The following is an 11660-nucleotide window of genomic DNA, read 5'->3' on the forward strand; positions in this document are numbered from 1 at the left end:
TGTGATGATCCAATCTAATTTTGGAAAAGATTCCACTGATTCTGGTGGAAAGGCTCTTGCATCGATAGGTTCCTATATGGGAATGGGAGATTTCACTAATTCAGAAAGCCAAACTTGTCCTTCTTCAAGATCTCCCTAGTTCTTGAGGTCAACGAGAGAGAGAGAGAGAGAGAGAGAGAGAGAGAGGGAGAGGGAGAGAGACCTTTTATATATTTAATTATGTTTAATTTTTTCTTTTTTTAAAAAATACGAGAAAACATCATAAATGGTCCCTGTGGTTGTGAAATGACGAAAATACCATTCAGTTAACGATCAAACTTAACGGAGTTAGGAAAAAGGACCAAACATCAAAAGTTTTGAAAACACGGGGACCATCTATGAGGTTTTTAAACCACGGGGAATAAACTTCAGATTTTGAATAACCACAGGGACCATTTATGATGTTTTTTCATTTTTAAATATACAATAATGTTAGTATGTATACATTTATTCACATATTAATTCTAGTTCTCTTATCAGGTATACTAATTTTTTATGTTACTGAATCCCACATATTCACATATGAATAATATGACCGATAAAATTGATAAGAGCTAAATATAAAACATGAAATATAATACTGATAAGAGTTAAATATAAAACATGAAATATAACAGATTGTTCTATAAGTATGTATCTTTCGTCACATATGAATATACATTGAATATATTAAATTATATAGCATTTACATTTAAATATAACATATATATCGTTTTCATCAATAGTTAGGGGCTGTTTAGCTTAGCTTTTGAGAAGCCAAAAGATCTTTTAGAAAAAGATAGAAGTTAAAATATGTTTGGCAAAACAATTTTAAAACCTACTTTTGGATTTTTGATAGAAGGAAAATCAACTTTTTGGAAAAATAAGAAGAACCTAACTTTTTGCAACTATTCCAAAAAAAAAAACTCTTGACCCTTAAAAAGCTAAGCCAAACACCCCTTTATGTAACGCCTGTGTTTCCGGGCTTTCCATTTTTAGCAATGTAATGGTCTAGGTTAACCTTTGTAACCCGTTTTGAAATAATAAGATTGTATTATTTGAGTATTATGTGTTTTGTGCTTAATTGCTTAATTATGTGGTTTGATTAATTAAAAATAAAAATAAGCATCAAAATTTAAGTGTAAAATAAACTTGATATCTTTAGATAATGTTGTAGTAGTTGAAACAAGGTTTGCGAAGATATAAATAATGCCGAAATCCGAGTTATAACAAGGAAGTTATGACATGTCGTAGTTTCGTGACAGAACCGGCACCGCTGAATAACGTAAAACGTAAAATTTACGTTAGAGCGATATTTAGCCTTAGTGATCTAAACGAGAATTGAAGACCTCGTTGTTAGTATCAAAGTGATAAAAAGTTAGGTGAGAACGGACGTCAAACGAAGAAGTTATGAATTTATAACGAAATTTTCTCTCCTGGCCTATTAAAAATAAATAATAAAAATAAAGTCAAAATTAGCCGACGGAGTCTAAACGAAAGTTGTAGAGCGTAGTCTCACCTTTCCGTGGATATAAAGAACGTCGAAAACGGAGTTCGTATGAAGAAGATATGAATTTCCGAAGTTTATTAATTAATTTGTATTTATTTTTAAATCAAAATTTGGAAGCCTTATCCGAAGACGAGTCACAAATCTGATCCGAGGTACGCGCCGCGTACTCGAGTACGCCCCGCGTACAGCCAAAGTGTTGACACTTCGGATGACGCATGCAGTGACGCATTTCGGAGGCAGTACGCGCTGCGTACTGCTGTACGCCCCGCGTAAATGAGGCTTCCAGCCTCTATAAAAAGGATCCGAAGGCAACCGGCCAAATTGCTATTTTTCTCTCTTCTCTCTCCCGTTTTGCATCGTTTTGCGTGCCAGAAATATCCCGAAGCCCCGGTAATATTCCCGAGTCCCGAAGCGAGTCCCGAGATCCCGAAGATCCCGAGAAGTGCGGTTTCCGAGCCGAAGCTCTGCCCGCGAGAAGTTCGATTTTCGTAGAGATCTTCCAGATCTGCTGAGGATTACGACTTCTGCAAGCCGTAGTGCTGTCCGATCATCTTCTGATCAAGTGAGTGTATACTACATTTCATAAACGCAATAATAATACAAGTATGGTTTGAGTGTATTAAGTTTATTGCCGTTTATACGTGTGAATGCGTTGTTACTTTCTCCTAACGTATAACTATGAAGTATTTTATACGAGATACGTGTTATGTGTATATTTTGTTGTTATGTGTGTGAATGTATATTCACTTTCTTCTATCTTACAAATATGATTATTTCTATATGAAATACGTGTTATGTGTGCGTGCCTCATCTGTTATATGGAAAATGTATTGGTCAAGCATGCTATACAGGTTTTGAAAATATGTATAAAAAAATGTATGTTTTTATCTACTAATATGTTGGGTAGAACATGGGTAGATAGTTGGTGTGTAATAAACAAATGAGAGGCCTCGTTGTTGTTTTGATCCAGTCATCTAGCGGAATTTAGATGACGACCACGGACTTTTCTAGATAGTCCAGTGGAACGCTAGCAGGCTAATAACCTGTAGGTGTTAATGAACTTGGGTGTTCATTCGTTGTATTCCATCCCCCTCATGGTTGCCTTATTTGACATATATTGCTGAGGAACCCCCGCAGCATGTGTTGTCACCCCGATGAAAATATTCTTAGATTAGGTCCCTTGTGTTAGTTATTTTAGGGACGTAAAGTGAGAATAACGGGAATGTGTAACTGGGTTATTGTTGGTTGATAATAATTAATTTAATTATTTATTGTGGGTTGAAAACCCTATATGCTCACCAGGCTCCCAAGCCTGACCCACTCAGTTTTATTTGTATTACAGGAAGTGGCGCAAGGGCGTAAGATGGATGAACTATCAAGTTGTTTTGTTTACAAGTCTGTATATGTAAATATTTGTTGAATGACTTGTAATGTTATCGTTTATGCTTGTTGGTCTATATCGGAACATGACACCCCGAGTTTTGATTATATAATGAAAAATACATTTCTTTTATGAAATGCTTTGGTAAACATTGTTTTATCATGTTTTGTTTTTGGGAACAAATTCCGCAACTCTTTCAAATCAAAAGGATTTACTCTGAATTTATTTTAAAAGTATAAATGAAAATCGGTCTTTTTTGGACGAGATTTTGGGGATGTCACAGTTGGTATCAGAGCATTAGTTTAGGCGAACTAGGAATTTGTAGGATTTCTAGACTTAAACTTAGAATGCTAAGTGGAAATTTGAGATGTGTGTCTGTTATGTTTTAAGACACAAGCACTAGTTTATTTTAGGAAAGTTGCCTAAAAAGCTTTATGTGCTAAATGTTATATGTTGCCATATATGCTATTATTTGTTCGGATCTATGGTCTGTTGCCGACCGGATCCAGAAACTTTATGTGTGTAGGATTCTAAGCGTACGTCTACGATATTAGAACTAGCATGTAAACATTTCGGAGTGATAAGGATGATTTGAATATCTATCGTGAATAAGGATCTAATTTCACCTTATTCGGTGTGTAGATCAAAAATGGTGAGAACAAGAAGTGGAGTTGGAAATGCTGATGAAAACAGGAATCAACCACCAGTGATTGAGCAAAGACCTGTCATAGCAGCAGCACCTGAGCCAATAATCATGGCTGGTGTACAATTGATGCTTCGGACGATGTTGGATCGTCAAATGGATGAAACTAGACGGTTACTTCAACAAAATTGTGAAGAACTGTCAATTCGTGTGGAAGAGCCTGAATTAAATGAAGGGCACTCGGAAGGTGGAAACTTTAGTGGGTTTGTTGGTCAAGCCAACCCACCGATAGTTAGACAAGACAACCGTGATGGAAGGAATGATGGAATGGGATGCAAGTACAAGGACTTTTGGACTTGCAAACCATCGACCTTCAATGGAAAGGAGGATCCGATTGGGGTTATGGATTGGATCTCCGAAATGGAGTTAGCCTTCATGACTTGTGGCTGCAGAGGTAAGTTGCAAACTATCTATGCAGTGCGACAATTCCGAGGTGGAGCCGTTCGTTGGTGGAATACTCTAGGGAAGACTTTAAGCCCTAATGAGCCACTGCAATTGTCTTGGGCATAATTCTTGGTGCAGTTCAAACGTAAGTTCTGCTCGGCTCAAAATCTATTGGAGCTAGAGAACAAGTTTCTGACACTAACAAAAGGCAGTATGTCAGTTGATGAATACACCAATAACTTCACCGATAAGATGGAGTTTGCCTTGCGTATCGTTCCAGACGATCTGACAAAGGTGGATCAGTATGCGAAGGGACTTCCATGGGAGTACGAGGTGCCAGTACGTCAGGCACTTACTCTAGAGGCAGCTATTTGGGCTGCCAAGTCTGTTGAGAACATGATAAAGGGGAGAACCACCAACAAGGTTGAGGTTGGTGAGAAGAGGAAGTTTGAGGGGACATCTGGTTCCGGTAAGAAAAGTAAATTTTTGAAATCTGATTCGAAAAGGTTTGGTGGGGGAAAAGGAGGAGAAGCGAAGTGGTGTGATAAGTGTAAGAAAAAGCACTTCGGGAAATGTAGCGATGATGTAACTTGCTACAAGTGTGGAAAGGTTGGACATTTTGCCAATGAATGTCCGAACAACAAAAGGATTTGTTTTGGTTGTAATGAAGAGGGGCACATTTTAAAAGACTGTCCGAAGAAGAAGGAGGCAGCTAAGCCCAACATTCCACCAAAGCCAAAGGCGAGAGCATTCCAGATGACACTGGAAGCTGCTAAGGATGAAGCTGATGTCGCTTCAGGTACCTTTCTCGTTAACAATTTGTCTGCCCAAATTTTATTTGATTCTGGAGCCAACTACTCCTTTATATCGCATGAATTTGGTAGAAAACTAGCTTTGCCTGTTGATAGACTAGATAATGCTTTATTAGTCGAAGTTGCTAGTGGCAAGTTTGTACCTGTTAGCCATCGCATGAAAAACATCTTAATCGACTTGAATGGGAATAAGTTCCGCGAGGAATTATTGCCTATCGAACTTAATGGTTTCGACATCGTGTTAGGAATGGATTGGCTTAGTGCCAATGATGCCGAAATTTTATGCAAGAAGAAGATAGTGAAGGTAAACCCGCCTGGAAAAGATTCATTTATGGTGTATGGGGACAAACGCCGAGTGAATTCTGGAATCATTTCCCTAATGAAAGCCAGAAAGTGTTTGACCAATGGATGTACATCATATTTAGCATTCGTAATTGATGCTAAGAAAGAGAAGAAGGTGATGCAGGGTATTCCTGTGGTGTGTGATTATCCAGAATTATTTCCCGAAGATCTTCCTGGATTACCACCTGATAGACAAGTAGAGTTTAGAATAGACTTGTTACCAGGAACCACGCCAATAGCAAAAGCACCTTATCGATTAGCACCGACGGAGATGAAGGAGCTAATGATGCAACTTCAGGAGTTATTGGACAAAGGTTTCATTAGACCTAGTTCATCACCCTGGGGAGCTCCGGTGTTATTCGTAAAGAAGAAAGATGGAAGTATGAGAATGTGCATCGATTACAGAGAGCTGAATAAGGCAACAATAAAGAATAGGTATCCGTTGCCAAGGATTGATGACCTTTTTGATCAATTGCAAGGTTCGAGCTATTTCTCGAAGATCGATCTAAGGTCAGGATATCATCAGCTAAAAGTAAGAGAGCAGGATATAGAGAAGACTGCATTCAGAACTAGATACGGACACTACGAGTTCTTGGTTATGTCGTTTGGACTAACCAATGCTCCGGCAGCATTCATGGATTTAATGAATACGGTTTGTAATCCGTTCCTTGATAAATCCGTGATAGTGTTCATAGACGACATTCTGATTTACTCAAAAAGCCAGGAGGAGCATGGCAGACACTTGCGAGAAGTGTTAGAAGTCTTGAAGAAGGAGAAGTTGTATGCTAAGTTCTCCAAATGTGATTTTTGGATTCGTCAAGTCCAATTCTGTCACACCCCCGGCCGAGGCGGCGGAACACGCCGGGCTGTATGACTAAGTTCATGGATCACAGACAAATTGAATATCTAGAACAAGTACAACAATAAACAAAATAGCATTCATGTTCCATCTTGATATTTAAATACAATGTTTTTTACAAATAATAATAATAATACATTAATTGCCTTAACAGGTAGGCATATGATACAACGACAAATAAACTTGGTCACCTGTAATCCAATCTGTCTTGAATGTCTGTTTAGTGTTTTCCTGAGAATACATGTAGTTTTAAAAGTCAACACAAAGGTTGGTGAGTGTCACAGGTTTTCTGCTAACGCAGTAATACTTTTAATAAGTCTAAAAAGTAGTAACTTTGTATGTATAACTATAACAATAGTTATAAACACTATTTGCAAGGAGCCTTTAAAATCCAAGAATGTATTTTGATATGAGTAAATTCATGTTTTTAACATTTACTTGCAATAACTCCTTAAAAGTCAAAATGAATGTTTTGTATAAGTAACTTACATACTTAAAAATGTACTTGTAATGACTTATTGAAAGTCAAAATGAATGCTTTGTATAAGTAATTTCCTTACTTAAAATGTACTTGTAGTGACTTCATTAAAAGTCAAAATGAATGCATTGCATAAGTAATTTTCATACTTAAAAATGTACTTGAAGGCAACGAAGCCTATGGTTGTAGTAAGAGAAAGAGAAATTTGTGTTTGTAATAACTTCATGAAAGTTTAAATATATCCATTGTATAAGTAACCACTATACTTAAAAATAGTTATGAAAACAACCAAACCTATGGTTGAAATGAAAAAGTGAGAGAGATTCGTGTTAATGTTTTTAGTGAGTTCTATAATCGAGCTATGGACGAAAAGTACCCCTCCGTACGACGCTTCATTGGACGTCGTAGTAACGATCGTAGACACATATCACCTGCTTCGATTGATCAGTCGATGGTTGTAGCTAGCAACCGCAGGTGGGGTTGTCGACCCCATATAGATCTATACATATGTACCTCGCTCCGAAGATTAACGATTATAGCAGTGTGGGGCAGGCTAAGTAATTAAACTTAGCTAATGAATAGTAGCGTCTCACTCAAAAACCATTAACGAAAAGTTTGTGAATAACTCTCAGCCCTAACTTAATTATAGTTAAGTACCGGGCATAATGAATTTCGAAGTATAGCATTTGTAAAAGCCGAGTATGGTTGACGTATTTATAAAAGTATAAATTACTCGCTTTTATAGAGATATGTATTTCAACATAACGAACTTGTATATGTGTGTAAAGCCATGCATAAAAGTATTCATGTATAGAAGTCATGAAACTTTGAAATACTTTAAACTGGTAGTATGCATATCGTATAAGACTAAAAATGAATGTTTCAAATTAATGAACATATGTACATGTATAAACTTTATGCATATAAACATATAAATATACATGTATAGTAATATCTTGAACCATTGAAATACTACACAATTTCATAACGTACTAGTTATAATATAAAAATCATAAAACTTTGTATCATGTAGTATTTGTTGTGTGAAATGGTTATTTCACAATAAAATCACCATAATACGTATACGAAAATTTATACTAGTTTATTCGTAACAATATAGTAAATTGTTAAGTAATAATATTTTTATAAACTAGGTTTTTCGCATAAAAAGGTAATATATTTGTATAAACAAAATATATAGGCACATGTATTCCCCCCCGAAATAATATTGAAAAGGGGCCGTAAACACTCACCCTTGAAGCGTGAGTTCCAATCGTTCGAAGTCGGTTCCTTTTGAGAAACTTGTCGTGAGATTTATTACATGACATTTCTCGTTCTTAACACGAACCACCGTGTATATTTATATTACCTAATAAAACCAAAAAGTACTTTTGGTATTAATTATTAAGTGTAGGGTGGTTTTTGTTAATACAAATAATTTCAAGGGATCGGTTTTGCTAAAATCATTCAACAAGGGACTGATCTTGTAATCTGTTTACAAGATAGGGACTGAAACTGTACATTCTCAGCCTAAATTACAGTTTTCGGACCCATCTTGCTAGGATTTTCGAAGGGAGGGTCTGTTTTTGATTATTTTGATGGCAGTTTGACTTAAGTGAAAATCATTTCACAGGAGGGACCGATGTCGTAAATTCATCTAACTTGAAAGGTTATATTTAATTAAATGGGATTCAAGTTTGAACAGTTCCCTTCATTTACCAGTCGTGTTTATTTTAAGTTCAAACAAATGGGAACGAGACCCACGACCTAGGTCTCACAATTCCGACTGAAGGCAAATCGAATGAGCGTCATAAGTAGAAATTTCACGATGGTGGTGGTCGATTGAACACTTACAGTGGTGGTTTATGAACAAAATGGACAAGCGACGACAGGAGTCCGATAGATGTCGATCTTTAGTCGATCGATTTGCAAGAGATGATGGTCTCCGGGGCGACGCGAAGAGGAGGAAAAACGGCGAAGCTGTTGTGGCCTTGGTGGTTCTGCTCGACGGAAGGGAAAGAGGAGGTGGAGGCAGCAAGTCTGTTTCTTTCTGATCCATGGCGAATAGGGTATCTCGGGTTATGACTAGGCTGAAGGGGGAGATGGGTGTGACGGGGCTGCTCCAACAGCCTCGTCTTCGTTTCTTCTTTTCCGTTTTGCGAGAAGGGTGAAGGGAGGGAGAAGAAGATGGTGATCGGTGGTGTTTGATTGAGGAAAGATGAAGGGATGTACTGAGAAGTGGCGATCCATGAAGGAAAATGGTAAGTAGAGGCGGTGGTTTTTGGTTTTCATCGGACTCAGTGGTTGCAGTGATGAGGTGCAGGTCGACTGCCTCAATGGAGCAATCACTATCTCCGATCCTTTGCTTGATCGACGAAGGAAAGACGAAGGCTGCCCATAGGCGGCTGTTTGTTGATCGGGGAAGGCAGCTTATCAACACAGGTAAGGTTCCTCTTTCTTTCCTTTTCTTTTTGATTTGTCAACCATACAAATGATGATTGATACCGGTAGAATGATTGATCAAAAGAAGTGTTTGAGTTTCTTTGTTTGACAGAAATCGTTAGGTTGTTTGGTTTGGGTGATTCAAAGAAATTGAAGAAGGGAGAAACAATTGTTTTGTTGTTTCATTTGACAGAGAAGGAGGAGTACAATCGGGATTGTGAGATCAATCGGAAAGGATACTTAATATCAAACTTCCATTTGGAGGTGTTCTTGGTTGGGAATGAAGGTGCAAGCAGATACAAAAGGATCGATCAATTTTTTTTTCTCTGTAAGGGTTTTATTTTTGTTTGATTGTTTGTGAATTAGTATTTGATAAGTAGAAGCAATACCATACAGTGCTTTCCTTACCTGCCTGTGAATTGTGTTGAACTGTGTGTGAGCTGTAATGCAGGTGAAAGGAAAACGTGGGGATGAAGGGAGAAAGGTGAAGTGTAATTTGAGTGTTCAGGAAGAGGTGAAAAGCACTTGGGTGCACACGAGTGATCAATTTTGTTGTACATAATTGTATATAATAAAATTTGTAAAATAAGTGTAAAATCAGTATTGTAATTGTTTATTATTAATATCATTATTATTATTGTATTATTTGTAATTAAATAATTTTTCTATGTATTTTATGTATGCATTGCTTAAATTGGAATGTGAAGAAATACAATATATTTAGCTTGTTTTCTTTTATCCATAAATGGATATATATTTGAGGATATATAATTGATTTGAAAAATCTTATTAGTATACACATGTATGTATATCTTTCTTTTATTATGAGTTGTTACATAATTTATGTAACAACTATGTATAATATTAAGCACAACTATGTATAATATTAAGCTAATACGTTGGAAAATGTAGAATCATTAATTTGTTAAACATTGGGGTCTTAACTTAAAAATTATAAGAGTATTTTCATTGTTTAACTGGTTTGGATTTCTATATTTTTTTTTTTCCGAAACACATCACCGACCATATAAATCATGTCGAAATCAATATTATCATGTTTCGTGGTTAATAAACTTGAAAACGTCTGATTTTTCAACTTTTATAGATGTTTTTATCAAAAATATTTCAAATATGAAATTAAATATTAAGCAATAGCCTTAATTCAAAAATACATTCAAAATTTCTATTCGAGGTGCGCAAGTCCTTCAATGGTTAGAAACGGTTTTTGATAGTTTTTAAGAAAATCAGTATTTTACTGGTTTTCGATTCTTAAAACGATCGTATCCTTCGCATACGAACTCCATTTTGGACGTTCTTTATATTTTTGGAAACAGGGAAACGAGTTGTAAGAGACTAGAGTGTTTGTTTTTCTCACAACGACTTAATATGATATTTTAGTTTTTCTGGCGCACTCCTAAGGTTGTCGTTTGAGCTGTTTGATTTATTTGTCAAATTAAACATTTGGAAGTAAGATGCCATCTGGTATCTTATAATAGTTGAAATAACTCATTTATTTTATATTAGATGCACCAAAACTCAATGATTCAAACTACAAAGAGACTTACTGTGAGCTTGACCGTTCACTGTCTTTGACCTAAATTTCAGGATGTCACAAATTCTTGGGTCACGTGGTCAACCAAGAGAGGATAATGGTTGATCCAGCAAAGATTGAAGCTGTAATGAAGTGGGAACAACCGAAAAGTCCCACAGAGATTCGAAGCTTTTTAGGATTAGCCGGATATTACCGAAGGTTTATCCAAGGCTTTTCTTCGATTGCTACTCCATTGACAGCTTTGACCCACAAAGGAGCTACTTATGCTTGGAATGATAAGCATAAAGAAGCATTCGATGGAATTGAAGACTTCGCTGTTTATAACGATGCGTCTGGGGTTGGATTGGGTTGTTTTTAACCCAAAGGGAAAAGGTGATAGCATATGCGTCTCGACAACTGAAGGAGCATGAAAAGAATTACCCGACTCATGATTTGGAGTTGGCAGCGGTAGTTTTCGCTCTGAAAATATGAAGGCATTACCTCTATGGCACAAAGTGCAAACTTTTCACTGATCATAAGAGTCTACAATATCTCTTCAATCAGAAGGAATTGAATATGAGGCAACAACGCTGGCTGGAATTACTCAAGGACTATGACTGTGAGATACTTTACCATCCCGGTAAAGCTAATGTAGTTGCTGATGCTCTCAGTCGGAAAGTCAATCTTGAAAGGAAAAGACCAAGAGTGTTGAGAATTGAAGTTGTCTCGACCATTGTGGAAAGTATAAAGAAAGCTCAAGAGGAAGCTTCTGAGAAAAATGACCGAAAGGAGGAACGTTTGGGTAAAACGTTGGTGTTTGGTACAAACGGTCATGGACTGAAGGTATTCCAAGATCGTATTTGGGTACCTAAGTCAGGAGGAATCAAAGATCTTCTGATGGAAGAAGCTCACAAGACCATGTATTCGATTCATCCCGGTAGCACTAAAATGTATAGGGACCTGAAACCCTACTACTGGTGGCCGACGATGAAGCTTGATGTTGCAAAGTATGTGGCTGAGTGTGTGACTTGTGCGAGAGTCAAGACACAACATTAGAAACCGTATGAGAGTTTAGAACCTTTACCTATGCCTATGGGTAAGTGGGAAGACATTGCTATGGATTTTGTCACTAAACTACCCAGAACAAAGAATGGTCACGACATGATTTGGGTGATCGTTGATTGATTCACTAAGAGTGCG

The 11660-nt window shown here is 36.9% G+C and overlaps 1 long non-coding RNA gene across 1 annotated transcript; it reads left to right on the forward strand.

Moving 5' to 3' along the window:
- The first annotated feature begins 8225 nt into the window (after nt 1-8225).
- Nucleotides 8226-9574, forward strand: LOC144997276 (uncharacterized). The gene is made up of 2 exons (XR_013659758.1): nt 8226-9257; nt 9381-9574. It is a non-coding gene; the product is annotated as an uncharacterized LOC144997276 (long non-coding RNA).
- Nucleotides 9575-11660: the final 2086 nt, after the last annotated feature.

Source organism: Lactuca saligna, chromosome 5, assembly GCF_052625555.1.
Source record: "Lactuca saligna cultivar CGN05327 chromosome 5, ASM5262555v1, whole genome shotgun sequence".
In the NCBI taxonomy this organism is placed as follows: domain Eukaryota; kingdom Viridiplantae; phylum Streptophyta; class Magnoliopsida; order Asterales; family Asteraceae; genus Lactuca; species Lactuca saligna.